This window comes from Natator depressus, chromosome 3, assembly GCF_965152275.1.
Source record: "Natator depressus isolate rNatDep1 chromosome 3, rNatDep2.hap1, whole genome shotgun sequence".
NCBI classification, from domain to species: domain Eukaryota; kingdom Metazoa; phylum Chordata; order Testudines; family Cheloniidae; genus Natator; species Natator depressus.
In genome coordinates this window covers 36,782,476-36,796,974 of record NC_134236.1, presented here as the reverse complement: position 1 = coordinate 36,796,974, position 14,499 = coordinate 36,782,476, and the positions used below count along the sequence as shown (strand labels likewise).

General features: G+C 40.5%; 1 long non-coding RNA gene across 1 annotated transcript in view; it reads left to right on the top strand.

The window, feature by feature from the left end:
- Nucleotides 1-12,526, top strand: part of LOC141983820 (uncharacterized) — a 185,973-nt gene extending 173,447 nt beyond the window's left edge. The window contains exons 5-6 of the long non-coding RNA XR_012638529.1: nt 6,714-6,835; nt 11,892-12,526. This is a non-coding gene — a long non-coding RNA (uncharacterized LOC141983820). The remainder of the gene's footprint in view (nt 1-6,713; nt 6,836-11,891) is intronic.
- Nucleotides 12,527-14,499: the final 1,973 nt, after the last annotated feature.

Below are 14,499 nucleotides of genomic sequence, written 5' to 3'. Positions count from 1 at the left end.
GATCTTTTGCCCCCACTGCTTCCCTTGGAAGGCTATTCCAGAACTTCACTCCTCTGATGGTTAGAAACCTTGGTCTAATTTCAAGTCTAAACTTTCTGGTGGCCAGTTTATATCCATTTGTTCTTGTGTCCACATTGGTACTGAGCTTAAATAGTTCCTCTCCCTCTTCGGTATTTATCCCTCTGATATATTTATAGAGAGCCATCATATCTCCCCTCAACCTTCTTTTAGTTAGGCTAAACAAGCCAAGCTCCTTGAGTCTCCTTTCATAAGACAAGTTTTCCATTCCTCGGATCATCCTAGTAGCCCTTCGCTGTACCTGTTCCATTTTGAATTCATCCTTCTTAAACATGGGAGACCAGAACTGCACACAGTATTCCAGGTGAAGTCTCACCAGTGCCTTGTGTAACGGTACTAAAACCTCCTTATCCCTACTGGAAATCCTCTCCTGATGCATCCTAAGACCGCATTAGCTTTTTTCACAGCCATATCACATTGGTGGCTCATAGTCATCCTATGATCAACCAATACTCCAAGGTCCTTCTCCTCCTCCGTTACTTCTAATTGATGCATCCCCAGCTTATAACTAAAATTCTTGTTATTAATCCCTAAGTGCATGACCTTACACTTCTCACTATTAAATTTCATCCTATTACTATTACTCCAGTTTACAAGGTCATCCAGATCCTCCTGTAGGATATCCCTGCCCTTCTCTAAATTGGCAATACCTCCCAGCTTTGTATCATCCGCAAACTTCATTAGCACACTCCCACTTTTTGTGCCGAGGTCAGTAATAAAAAGATTAAATAAGATTGGTCCCAAAACCGATCCTTGAGGAACTCCACTGGTAACCTCCCTCCAGCCTGACAGTTCACCTTTCAGTAGGACCCGTTGTAGTCTCCCCTTTAACCAATTCCTTATCCACCTTTCAATTTTCATATTGATCCCCATCTTATCCAATTTAATAATTCCCCATGTGGCACGGTATCAAACACCTTACTGAAATCTAGGTAAATTAGATCCACTGCATTTCCTTTGTCTAAAAAATCTGTTACTTTCTCAAAGAAGATCAGGTTGGTTTGGCACGATCTACCTTTTGTAAAACCATGTTGTATTTTGTCCCATTTACCATTGACTTCAATGTCCTTAACTACCTTCTCCTTCAAAATTTTTTCCAAGACTTTGCATACTACAGATGTCAAACTAACAGGTCTATAGTTACCCGGATCACTTTTTTTCCCTTTCTTAAAAATAGGAACTATGTTAGCAATTCTCCAATCATACGGTACAACCCCTGAGTTTACAGATTCATTAAAAATTCTTGCTAATGGGCTTGCAATTTCATGTGCCAATTCCTTTAATATTCTTGGATGAAGATTATCTGGGCCCCCCGATTTAGTCCCATTAAGCTGTTCGAGTTTTGCTTCTATCTCAGATATGGTAATATCTACCTCCATATCCTTATTCCCATTTGTCATGCTACCATTATCCCTAATATCCTCTTTAGTCTTATTAAAGACTGAGGCAAAGTATTTGTTTAGATATTGGGCCATGCCTAGATTATCCTTGACCTCCACTCCATCCTCAGTGTTTAGCGGTCCCACTTCTTCTTTCTTTGTTTTCTTCTTATTTATATGGCTATAGAACCTTTTAATATTGGTTTTAATTCCCTTTGCAAGGTCCAACTCTACTTGACTTTTAGCCTGTCTCACTTTATCCCTACATGTTCTGACCTCAATAAGGTAGCTTTCCTTGCTTATCCCCCCCTTCTTCCACTCCCTGTATGCTTTCTGCTTTTCCTTAATCACCTCTCTGAGATGCTTGCTCATCCAGCTTGGTCTACAACTCCTGCCTATGAATTGTTTCCCCTTTCTTGGGATGCAGGCTTCCGATAGCTTCTGCAGCTTTGATTTAAAATAATCCCAGGCCTCCTCTACCTTTAGATCCATAAATTCTTCAGTCCAATCCACTTCCCTTTTGGTATATGCTCAGTTCTACTGACAACCTAAGTATATAAGTATGTGGACAATAAAAGACCAGTGTTTTGTAAGTGGAGGATATATACTTGATTACTTCTGGATTCTAAAGCAGACTTTCATCTGGGATCTGGAACTGCAAATGAAACTATTTTTGGAGCTACTTGATGTAATTATCAAATCATTTGCATATATAATTACTCTGAAGTGCATCATAGTTCATAAGTAACCTTTTATTTTTGCTGAATTTAAGACCAGTGCTTCTTGTCCTATGCTCAGAAGTTAAGAAAAAAAAATTCTCCCTCCTCTCTGTAACAACCTTTTACATACTTGAAAACTGTTACCATGTCCCCTCTCACGCTTCTCTTTTCCAGAATAAACAACCCAATTTTTTCAATCTTCCCTCATAGGTCATGTTTTCTAGACCTTTACTCATTTTTGTCACTCTTCTCTGGACTGTCTCCAATTTGTCCACATCCTTCGTGAATTGAGGTGCCCAGAACTGGACACAATACTCCAGCTGAGGCCTAATCAGCACAGAGCGGAGCGGAAGAATTACTTCTCGTGTCTTGCTTACAACGCTCCTGCTAATACATCCCAGAATGTCGTTCACTTTTTCTGCAACAGTGTTACACTGTTGACTCATATTTAACTTGTGGTCCACTATGACCACCAAATCCCTTTCTGTAGTACTCCTTCCTAGGCAGTCATTTCCTATTTTGTATGTGTACAACTGATTGTTCCTTCCTAAATGGAGTACTTTGCATTTGTCCTTATTGAATTTCATCCTATTGACTTCAGCCCATTTCTCCAGTTTGTCCAGATTATTTTGAATTTTAATCTTATCCTCCAAAGCACTTGCAACCCCTCCCAGCTTGGTATCGTCCGCAAACTTTATAAGTGTACTCTCTATGACATTATCTAAATAATTGATGAAGATATTGAACAAAACAGGACCCAGAACTGATCCCTGTGGGACCCCACTCATTATGTACTTCAAGCATGACTGTGAACCACTGATAACTACTCTCTGGGAATGGTTTTCCAACCAATTTTGCATCCACCTTATAGTAGCTCCATCTAGGTCGCATTTCCCTAGTTTGTTTATGAGAAGGTCATATGAGACAGTATCAAAAACTTTACTAAAGTCAAGATATACCATGTATACAGCTCCCCCACTATTCACAAGGCTTGTTACCCTATCAAAGAAAGTTATCAGGTTAGTTTGACACCATTTGTTCTTGACAAATCCATGCTAACTATTACTTATCACCTTATTATCTTCTAGATGTTTGCAATGGAACTATTTACATGCTTAAAATTATGCACATGCCTTGTGCTCCTGAAAAGAAAGGCATCAGATAAATGCAAGATACAAAATATTACAAAAAACATTAAAGCACACACTTTTGTTACATAACCAAAATACACATTAAATCCATCAAAACCCTTGACACTGTACAATATATCAATTAATTCAAGAAATTGCTTGGGGAGTCTGAAGTGTGTTTCACACACATAAATCCCATTCATTTCAATAGGAGTTACTGTTATAGGCACAGAACATGTGTTGAAACCAGGCCTTAAATCTTCACCCCAGATTTTTTTTCAGTGTATGATATGTCACTTTGTACTGAGTTGACTATTTATTGGGTATGTGCACTACAGAGCTAATGAAATCCCAACATTCCTGGCCTCCCCTCCTCCCAAGAGTGCATAACACCCAACAGGCTATGGAACTGGTGCAGTTCCATTGCATGGTGGGTATGATGCTGGAACCTCTGTAAGCCACAGAGCTGTGCTTTGCAAGATACTTTCCACAAAACCATGCAGAAATGTTTGGGCAACCTGGCTAAGTCAACCCACGGGCCATACCTCATACCTTTTCTCAGGAGAAGCAGCTTCTGTAGAAGCTGATCTACCAAATGAATGACAGCAGAACTGCTCTATGTTTGCTACTGCAGTCTGAGTTCACAGTAGCAGATATGGAGTAGTTCTGCTATCATATATTGCCAGATGGGTAAAAAGTCCTCCTCCCATTGTGCACCCTTACACTAAGCATATTTACTCAGGTTTGGTGCAGGAAGAACGTGTTTGTCCTGATGCAGATTTCTAGCTTTAAGTATTTCAGGGTCCAGTTCTATCACTTTACTCATAATAAGTAGTATCTTATTTGACAACTAGTCCTCCTGTGGGGCTCTCACAGTAAGGTAGTGCACACTAAGGACAGCAGAATTGGAACCTTAATTATTGTTAATGGGTTAATATAGGGTCATATCCTCACTTATGCTGATTTCTAACAGCAAAGGATGTTGCCCATAATTTTGCGTTGTTAATAGCCCTTACTCTGTCTTGGGGATAATGTGCCTTTTTGAATGCACTGATTCAACTAGGATTTGGGAAACTCAGCTTAGTTCAAAATTCATCATATGCCATCCAAGGGCCTAGTCTTAAAAAGTGCAGGTTGTTGATAACACAGGAAGTGCTTGGCACTTTGCAGAATCAAGTCCAAACAGGATGGCTATGGCTAAATGGTGGCTTTGCTGCAAGCACTGTGTATGGGGGCAGCATGTTATTATGCTGCCCCAGGCACAAACCAGGAAGCAGATTGTCTTTCCCTTCCCGGGGGTGCGTAATGTACCTTGCTCCATCTCCATACCTGGGTCGGTATATATCTGCCAGCGAAGCTGGGCTGGCCAGTAGGGGGAGTGTGACACCAAGGCTTCATGCATTAACTGACTACCAATTGCTTAGGTTCCAAGGCAGCAGGGGAAGTGGGTTGGTAGAGGCTGCTTTCCTCCCTCTCTCCTCCTCACTGTCTATATAGCCCGCACAGGTAAATAAGGGGGATACCTTCAGCTCCTTACTACCCTGCTACTGGATGCTGGACTTGCCTTTACACTTGAAGTGGAGCATATAAAAGTCCTCTATGAGACAAGACCTAAGTTCTACTTCAGTAGCTGACTTTTCTGTGAACCTTAGTTGATTATCAGATATGCATGCCAAATTTCGTTAGGAAAACTGCTGATGAGAACAGAGGTGACTCTTCATTTTTAACACCCTACGTGTGTAGCCCTCCTTGGTACACCCTTAACTCCCTGCATGCAAGGGGAACTGTTGTAGATATGCAGTTCATTTGGGATAAACAATTGTCCAGCATTGTAAAAGTGGACCAATGCACTTGCAAAGAGAGAAGTATGTGTACTAATCAAGAAGCATGCAGCAAGATTTCATTTTCAGACAAGCCAAGCACCCACAACTCTGACTTCAATAGGAACTGTAGGGGCTGAGCACCTCTGAAAATCAGGCTCACAGCCCCTCTTCCAGAATGGATTTATTCAGCAATAAAATTTTAATAAGCAGATCTTCTAGATTACTTAGATCCAGCTCTAATTTCATGCAGTACTTGCAGCATGAACGCTTTGAAACTTCAATAACCTAGGACTCATAGCCATTATCCTCAGTCTGGCCCTCACCACCATCATCTGAATGAAATGTGGAGGACTAGGGGGAGGAAATCATATTTTTTATGAACAAATTTATATTGTGTGTCAGGAAGGTATTATAAGCAAGTGATGAATAATTGGCATAATTTGTAACTTTTATAACAAGGGAACTTCTGGACACGACTATAAATGAGATAATTTGTCATCGCAGTAAGCCTGTCCCGTATAAACATTACTGTTAATAATGCTGACACTGGTTGGTGAAGGGAATAAGCTTTTGTATAAGCTCCAACATAAATTTTATTGATGAAAACCGCAATACAAAAATGATTTTGTCCTTTTAATGTTAGAGTTTTTAATGACGTTTCCAGCTCTTTACAACCAAGCTTGCCTTGACCCTATGCTAAATCACTAAAGTCGCTACTCTAACCTCTATGAAGGTGCAGAACTCTCATTTACATTACTGGGTGTTCCATATTTGCATCAAAGGGGGAACAGGCCCCAAATTAAAGGGTTGAATTTAACAGTCATGTCTGAGAGATCAGTCACACAGAGAAGGTTTTGAAACAAGGGTTCCCTACTCTTTCAGCCTCATTAGCAAAAACAGTAGTCCAGTAAAAAAATAATAATAAAAAATTAGCCTTTCACTTCCACAAGGGCCGTCTTCAGGTGACTTCATTACAGAACCTCTTTCCTCACACAGAACACAAATCCTAGATCAATGCATTAAAAAATATCCCTGTACAGGACAGCAAAAACAGTTTTTCAGAAAGGTCTGACTTTGGCCAGTACCTGCTATGCAACATCTCTTCAATCACCCCTTTTGAAGTTCTAGATGGACAGTCTTTTCCTTACTGGAGATCTTACCAGATAAACCTTCATGACTAAATTCTCCTCTCACTGATCACAGTATAAATCTGGAGTAACTCTACCAAAGAGAATGGAGTTACTCTGGATTTATACTTGTGTTCTGAAAGCAGAATCCAGCCCTCTGCTAGCGACAAATCCTGGTCCCCTACTCATCAGTGATAAAACTTCCATTGACTTCAATGGGAATAGGGTTTGGTTGTAAGTGTATGAACAAGTGGCTGCTTGTATTCAATCTCCTTTACTATTATGGCATTGTGTCCATTTGCATGGTGAGATAGTTTTACTAGCGCATTGGTGCCAAAAATGGATCACACCTTTACACCACCTAAAAATGTGTGTAACTTTTTAATATATTTTTTAAAAAATTGTATTGAAAATATGAAACTGCTGTCACTTCATCTACCTTTATTTTGTTTACTAGGAGATTAATGGAGTCAGTGAGCAAAAGCCACTGGCAAGAGACCAATCATCATTACACAGAAGATTTCCAGAATCATCTCTTTCAGGCATTGTGAGACAATTAGAAACTTGGGTAACTGTATAGTATGTTCTGTTCTATATAGATTTTTATTCCACACTTAGCACTCTAGTATCTGAATGTCTTCCAGTAGTCCATTAAGCAGTGTAACTGAGGGCCGGTCTACATTACAGGGCTCAGTCGACCTAAGTTACGTAACTACAGCTACGTGAATAACATAGCTGGAGTCAACGTACCTTAGGTCGACCTTTTGTGGTGTCTACACTGTGCTGGGTCAATGGGAGACACACTAAATCAACCGTCAACTTATCTTATGCTTCTCGGCGGGAGAGCGGTCAGCGGTCGATTTAGCGGGTCTTCACTAGGCCCACTAAATCGACCCCCCGGTGGATTGATCACCACATGTCGAGCCCCCGGTAAGTGGAGACAAGCCCTAATATCTGTCACACATAGTTTGTTCTCTTATCCTCTCCTCAGGGGGAGAAATGTGTGCAGTGGAGTTTTTTGTTTGAGAATTTTTTTTTATACATGCACTTATATGTCTGCCTTGCTCTTGGAGCTGAGGGTGGTAAGGTGTGTGATAGTCCTTGTTCCTGAGCGAGTTCATTTCACAATCACAGTCTGGCCCCCAAGAAAGTTCTATGTCCTGCACAGGTGAGCTTTACCCTTATTGTAGAGAGTTCCATTTTGTCAGAGGAGCAGAGTTGTAAACCAGGGTCTCCATTGGGAGCTTTACTAATTCGTTTAGATACCTTGGGCCCAGGTCATTGAACACTCTGAAGATAAGGACTGAGTCCCTGAACTTGATTCAATAATCTATGGGAAGTCAGTGTTTGTGAAGAAGAGGACAGGTTCGATGCATTTTCAGTAGCCTGTGTTGCTGAAGAGACGTGCTGCAGTAGTTCTGTAGTAGTTGGAGTTTCCTAAGTGCTGAAGGCTTTGTGCCCAGATATATAGCTTTGCTCTAGTCCAGCTAGAGGTGATAAAAGCAGGTCATCATCAGCTAGCTACCCAGCCAGTCATGGTAGAAAGTATTATTTGCAGATGCTACTATGTGTGATATTAGTGTCAGCAAGGAATCCAGGAGCACTCCTAAGCTATGGACTGAACTGACCAATTATGGGTGTGTACCATCAATCAAAAGAAACTGCATCATAGCTGCAAACTCTTCAAAATGGTTTATTCTACCTACCCGCATTATCTCAGTCCTGCTTGGTTCAGTTTCAAGCAGCTGTTTGTCATCCATGAACTGATCTCGTCCAAACACTGGGCCGTCCTGGTGTGGCTATATATGGTAAAGGATAGAAGAGGTGTGACACCTGCATATTGCTGGAATTTGAGGTCATGTCATCTGTCCAGTTCATTGAGTTGTTGCATGTAGGTGTTGAAAAAGTCAAGAGAGATCATTGATTCTTGTTGGAGTCTAACAGTGAAGGTTATAGTAGGGAGATACAGTTTCCCATCACTATTCATTGGTTGCATCTTTCCATGAAGGACTTAAATAATTTTTGCACATTACCCTGTACCCCACCACAGTTCTCAAGTGAGACAGCAGTAGCTCATGGTTAAAAATGTTGAATGATGCAGAAAGATCCAGGAGAATGAGTGTGGATGTCTGCCCACTATCCATTAACAGTAGTAAAGTCAGTAAAATCAGACCAGAAACAAAGTGTTTCAGCAATAAAGTGTCCTAATGTGCAATGTTTTATTTTAGTAGTGACAAGCCAACAAAAGGTCATCATTTAAAAACTGATATTGTGTTGAAGTGTTTCTTTTACCTGTTACTTGGTGACTTGACTTTCCTTTCCATTGTATTCTGGTAAAGACAGATTAGTTGTATACAGTTCACTGTTTTTCCATTATTTGTTTCTAAAAAAACATCGCAAACCAAACCGATACCTTAACCAACCACACATAACCAAGACCCCGAATCAGCAAGATATTTGGGCACATGTGTACCTTTTTGTCCACAAGTGATCCTATTTAAAGTTAGGCCAACGAACTGCTTCGCTCAGCTCCGCTCTGCGGCCCACAAGCAGCTCCCGCCGTCCCACGAACTGCCCCACCAGCCAGTCCACGAACTGCTCCGTGTCCCACCAGCAGCTCCTGCTGTCCTATGAACTGCTCCACCAGCCTGTCCACAAGGCACTCCAGCCATCCCGCAAACTGCTCAAAAATCTATCTTCAGGTTCCCCCACTACTTAACGCAACGCTCAGTGATTTCAGCTCTTAGTCAGTTCAGCTCTTTGGTGAATTCAGCTTGTAGTAGGGGAGCCTCAGTGCTGGTGCACTATTAGCCAAAAGTGAGCTCAGCAGCCTTTAACTAGACTTCTAATGAAATCAAAATTAGCTCTGATATTCCACAGTGGAGAGAGGAGGAAGTGCAATTAGCATGTAAGGCCCTCACCAAGGGGCCCATGCCACCAAGCATTAATACTTGTCCCCAGCCTCTCTAAATTCACAGAGTTTTGGACCCATGACCCTTGCCTAGCAAGGGCTACTTAGTTGATGGTGAGTCCCTCCATCATAACAAAAGGCCAAGTACAGTTCCAAGCACAGTTCCCATAATCAGGGTAATAACAATTTATTCTTCCTGCCCCAATAACAGAGACACTGGGGATCCCACAGCAGCCAAAATGACCATTTGGGCAGCTATGGCCTCATTCTAGTCGGGGTGGGTGTACCTATGCAAATGAGATCGGCCCCTGAAGTTCTTTTCCACAACTTGCCACACCTCACCACCAGATGTCACGGTGGAGCTCATCCTGACACTGCTTACATCTGTGAATTATTTACTTAGCTTCATTTATTTATTTTACCAAGCGATTCTGTTTCTAAGGAAAACCTAAACCACATGACAGGCTTCAGAGTAGCAGCCGTGTTAGTCTGTATTCGCAAAAAGAAAAGGAGTACTTGTGGCACCTTAGCGACTAACCAATTTATTTGAGCATAAGCTTTCGTGAGCTACAGCTCACTTCACTTTCCACAGTATGCATCCAATGAAGTGAGCTGTAGCTCACAAAGCTTATGCTCAAATAAATTGGTTAGTCTCTAAGGTGCCACAAGTCCTCCTTTTCTTTAAACCACATGAGTTTTGTATGCTTGAGACTGCAGGGACTACTTGCTACTGCTCTCTTTGGGAACAGGTTGCAGAATGGAGGACAAGGAGGAGGTGGTCATAGCCCCTTCACTCGCTCCCATCACCCACCTAAAGATTAGCATTGGTATATTGTGGAGAGCAACCAATCGCATCCTAATGGATGATGCAGACTAGGACTTCCTGTACTCTAGAAGCAGCACTGGAAGAGGATATGTCCACCTGAAAAAAAAGGTGGCTGGCCTTTTTTAGGATAAATGGGGCTTTAGCCCACCTTTGACAAGATTGGCTCACCTCCCCAGGTGGATAATAATGAGGTCATGTGATTAATTCAGGCTAGGCCTGGGGAGATAAAGAAGAAAAGGACAGACTCCTGGGGAGTTCCCTGGGGAAGGGAGCTCAAGTGGGAGCTGGTAATATTCCAACTAAGAAAGCTGGGAGCCTCAGGCAGGACAGAAGCTTGCAATGCTGTAGCTGGCTTGAGGAAGCTGGTATAGGTGAGTGCTGCAGTGAGTGAGACTGGCTCCTGCAGGGAGCAAACAAAACAAACCCAGCTCTGAGAAGAAAAGATGAGGACTTCTGACCCATGGGGGGAGAGACTCTGAACTGGGATTGCATCCTGGAAGCCAAACTCTGACTCAAGGAGAGAGACACTGAACTGGAGTTGGAATCTGGAGGGCCAGTGTGTCAGGACTAAATAAATGGAACCCCAGCAAGGGAATGTTTTAAATTAACATGAACTGGGTGAATTACTGAGGAACCCCATGGGAATAGAAAACAGAGGCAGAATGTCTTCAGAATGACCTTGGGCCATGAGAGGATGTTTGGGAGGCTGCAGACCCTGTTACAGTGCACAAAAGCCACAATTTTATCCTTTCAATTTTTCCCTCAGACCAGAATAGAGAGCTACAACCACGTTGTTATGACTGGCTGTGTACATATCACCTCACCATGCACACAGAATATATAGTATACACATTAGGAAAGCAGCCATTGGTAAAATACTCACAGAGCATTTTAATTCTTAAAGGTCACACGTGATGGCTGCAAGATTCCTTGAGGCATCTAAGTGATTGAAATTGGTTTTGGTCACTCAGGTCAAAGTTACATTTTTCTATTTATTAGGTTTTTGTGAATATGTCTGAAGGGTGGAATAAAATTATAGAAAGGTTAACTGACATGTGAAAAGTGTTTTATTAATGTTTAAGAAGGAAAAAAAAATACACAGTAGTTTTATCATGTACAGTATCAACTTTCCTAATGAGACTCAATATACAGCAGCTCTGAACTACAGCTTAGGGTTCACATTTGGGTCCAGACCTGTGAAGTTCACCTCCTGCAAAAAGCTGAGCATCATTCAAGCTTTTCTTCCAGGGTTCAATGCTGCTCACACTCAAGTCATAGGGTGCATCACTTTTAAGTGGGAGTAGGGATCCTACTCTTGAACAAGAGTAGTGGGTGCTCAGGCAGACTGTCCAAAGGGTATATAGAATTTCTGCATCTGAAGGCAAGGAGTAAAAAGATCAGCAGGAAAACTCTAATAAAGAATTTTCAGAGTGGTAGCTGTGTTAGTCTGTATCAGCAAAAACAACGAGGAGTCCTTGTGGCACCTTAGAGACTAACAAATTTATTTCCCCCTACTGTTACTCACATCTTCTTGTCAACTGTTTGAAATGGGCCACTCTCATTACCACTACAAAAGTTATTTTTCCTCCCTTGGTCTCCTACTGTTAATTGAATTGTCTCGTTAGACTGACCTCACGCTTGGTAAGGTAACTCCCATCTTTTCATGTATTTATACCTGCTCGTGTATTTTCCACTCCATGCATCTGATGAAGTAGGTTCTAGCTCATGAAAGCTTATGCCCACATAAATTTGTTAGTCTCTAAGATGCCATAAGGACTCCTCATTGTTTTTAATAAATAATTTGTGATCTCAGTTAATATTGGATATGTACGTGAACTAGGTTCATAATTTCTGTTTGAAGGGTAATCCTGTTTCTCTCATTTGTATTGCTGATACAGCACTCGACCCAAGGTTTAAGAATCTGAAGTGCCTTCCAAAATCTGAGAGGGATGAGGTGTGGAGCATGCTTTCAGAAGTCTTAAAAGAGCAACAGTCAGATGCAGAAATTACAGAACCTGAAGCACCAAAAAAGAAAATTAACCTTCTGCTGGTGGCATCTGACTCAGATGATGAAAATGAAAATGCATTGGTCCTCATTGCTTTGGATTGTTATCGAGCAGAACCCATCATCAGCATGGACACATGTCCTCTGGAAGGGTGGTTGAAGCATGGAGGGACATGTGAATCTTTAGCACATCTGACACATAAATATCTTGTGATGCCAGCCACAACAGTGCCATGTGAATGCCTGTTCTCACTTTCAGGTGACATTGTAAACAAGAAAGGGGCAGCATTATCTCCTGCAAATGTAAACAAACTTGTTTGTCTGAGCAATTGGCTGAACAAGAAGTAGGACTGAGTGAACTTGTAGGCTCTAAAGTTTTACATTGTTTTATTTTTGAATCCAGTTTTTTTGTACATAATTCTACATTTGTAAGTTCAACTTTCATGATAAAGAGATGCACTACAGCACTTGTAATGGGGGAATTTAAAAATACTATTTCTTTTGTTTTTACAGTGCAAATATTTGTAATCCAACATAGATATAAAGTGACCACTGTACATTCTGTGTTCTATGTTGTAATTGTAATCAATATATTTGAACAGGTAGAAACCACCAAAATATTTAAATAAATGGTATTCTATTACTAACAGCATAATTAATTATGATTAATATTTTTAATTGCTTGACAGCCCTAGTAATTACTATTCATAAATATACCCTCTTGACCATACCTCAGGATGCATATGCAAAATTTAATAAAAATACATTAGGTTTGTTTCTCTGGAGCTATAATATAAATAATTCCATCTCTATTAAAAACAGAAGGGGGAAATAAACTTTTCACAAATGGAAAAGGACAAAATTAATAACAAAATAATACTTCATCTAATGTCCACAGACTGGACATTAAATAAACATTACATAAATAGAATACAAGGATTTTTCTGATGAAGGAACAACTCTGTTGGTCTCAGTCCTGTAGATTTGGATAGATATCATTTGTACTGGTTCGAGCCTTTCTGTTTTGCAGCCTGATCTGACTGTTTAGGTTGTAACTGGTGAGTTTGACCTTGTTTTGATTTTCATTGCAAAAGTTTCACACAATGTATAACAAGATCCAATGCTTGGAAGTTGAAGCAAGAAACATTCAGAATGGAAATAACGCACAAATGTTTTACAGTGAAGATAATTAATTATTGGAACATCTTACCAAGGGATGTGATGGCTTCTCCATCACTGGCAATTTTAAAATCAAGATTGGATGTTTTTCTAAAAGACATGATCTAGTTCAAACAGTGATTAATTGAGGGAAGTTCTATGGCCTGTGTTATGCAAGAGGTCAGAATAGATGATCACAGCTGTCCCTTCTGGCTTTATAATCTGTTATTTTAAACCTATGAACTGTTCCCCCAACTTCAATGAGGATGTCTCAGACAGTGAAAGGAGAAATTAAAAATTGTGTAAAATGTTAATTGACACCACTTCTTGAAAAATATAGGACCAATGTATTATGTGAATATTTCTTGTTTACAAGGTAACAGCAATTTAATTACATGGTCAGTTCTCTGTAGTTTCATGATATTTATTTGGCAAGTATCATACATTGCAGAATGAACACTGTGAATTATTTGTTTGACCATCTAACCTAGAGTTCAGGATAAATAATTTATTTTCTTCTCTGCAGTTTATTTTCCCAAGAAAAACTCATCCTAGGTGCAGCATCTGATTTTCAGTGTGGTGATGTTTTTACCCAATTTTCCAGCTGGCTTGACTGATTCACAAGAAGGTCAAGTGATTAGCTCAAGGTCACAGACTGAGTCAGTGACTCAGTCAGATTAGAAAACAGGATTCTGCCTACTGGAGGACTTTAAGCAGGGAGATAAAGATTGTAATAGGACAGTGACATATTTCAGCACAGAGTGGGGATTATGTATTTTTTTACTTTAATATAGGTTTCACTATCTACAGAAAAAACATTTTTATAAATCCAATATGTACAGGCCTTTCGATGTCCTGCTTTGGCTTTGGCTGCTGAAACCCTCCCTAGGTTCTGGTGACTCCTGCTGGGAGATAATTAAATACAGTAAGTCTACACTGTGCTCTGACTCACAGAATACAACAGTCCTCATTTTAGGACCCATTTGCCCCAACAACTGCACATTCAGGAACATTGTCCTCATTAGGGCTAATCACAGCTAGACTAATTATGTTGATTGGATGCCTCAAACAGCTGACATTAACCATTTGACTCTTTTACTCCTAAACGTCCTTCCATCCTTCCTCACTGGAAGCTTAGTAATAATGTGCACTTCTCTGAACCACTAGATGGTGCTGCTATTTGCTGCAGGTTGGAGAAAATGCAATAGATGCAATGGTTTAAGCTGAAGGCATTTCATGTTTGTCCTGCCTCTTTCTATAATTTCCTATTTTTAGCTTTCTTCTTCCATTTTTAGTTTAAATAAAGCCACCTCTTGTATTTTAACTATGCAAGTTTACTGATT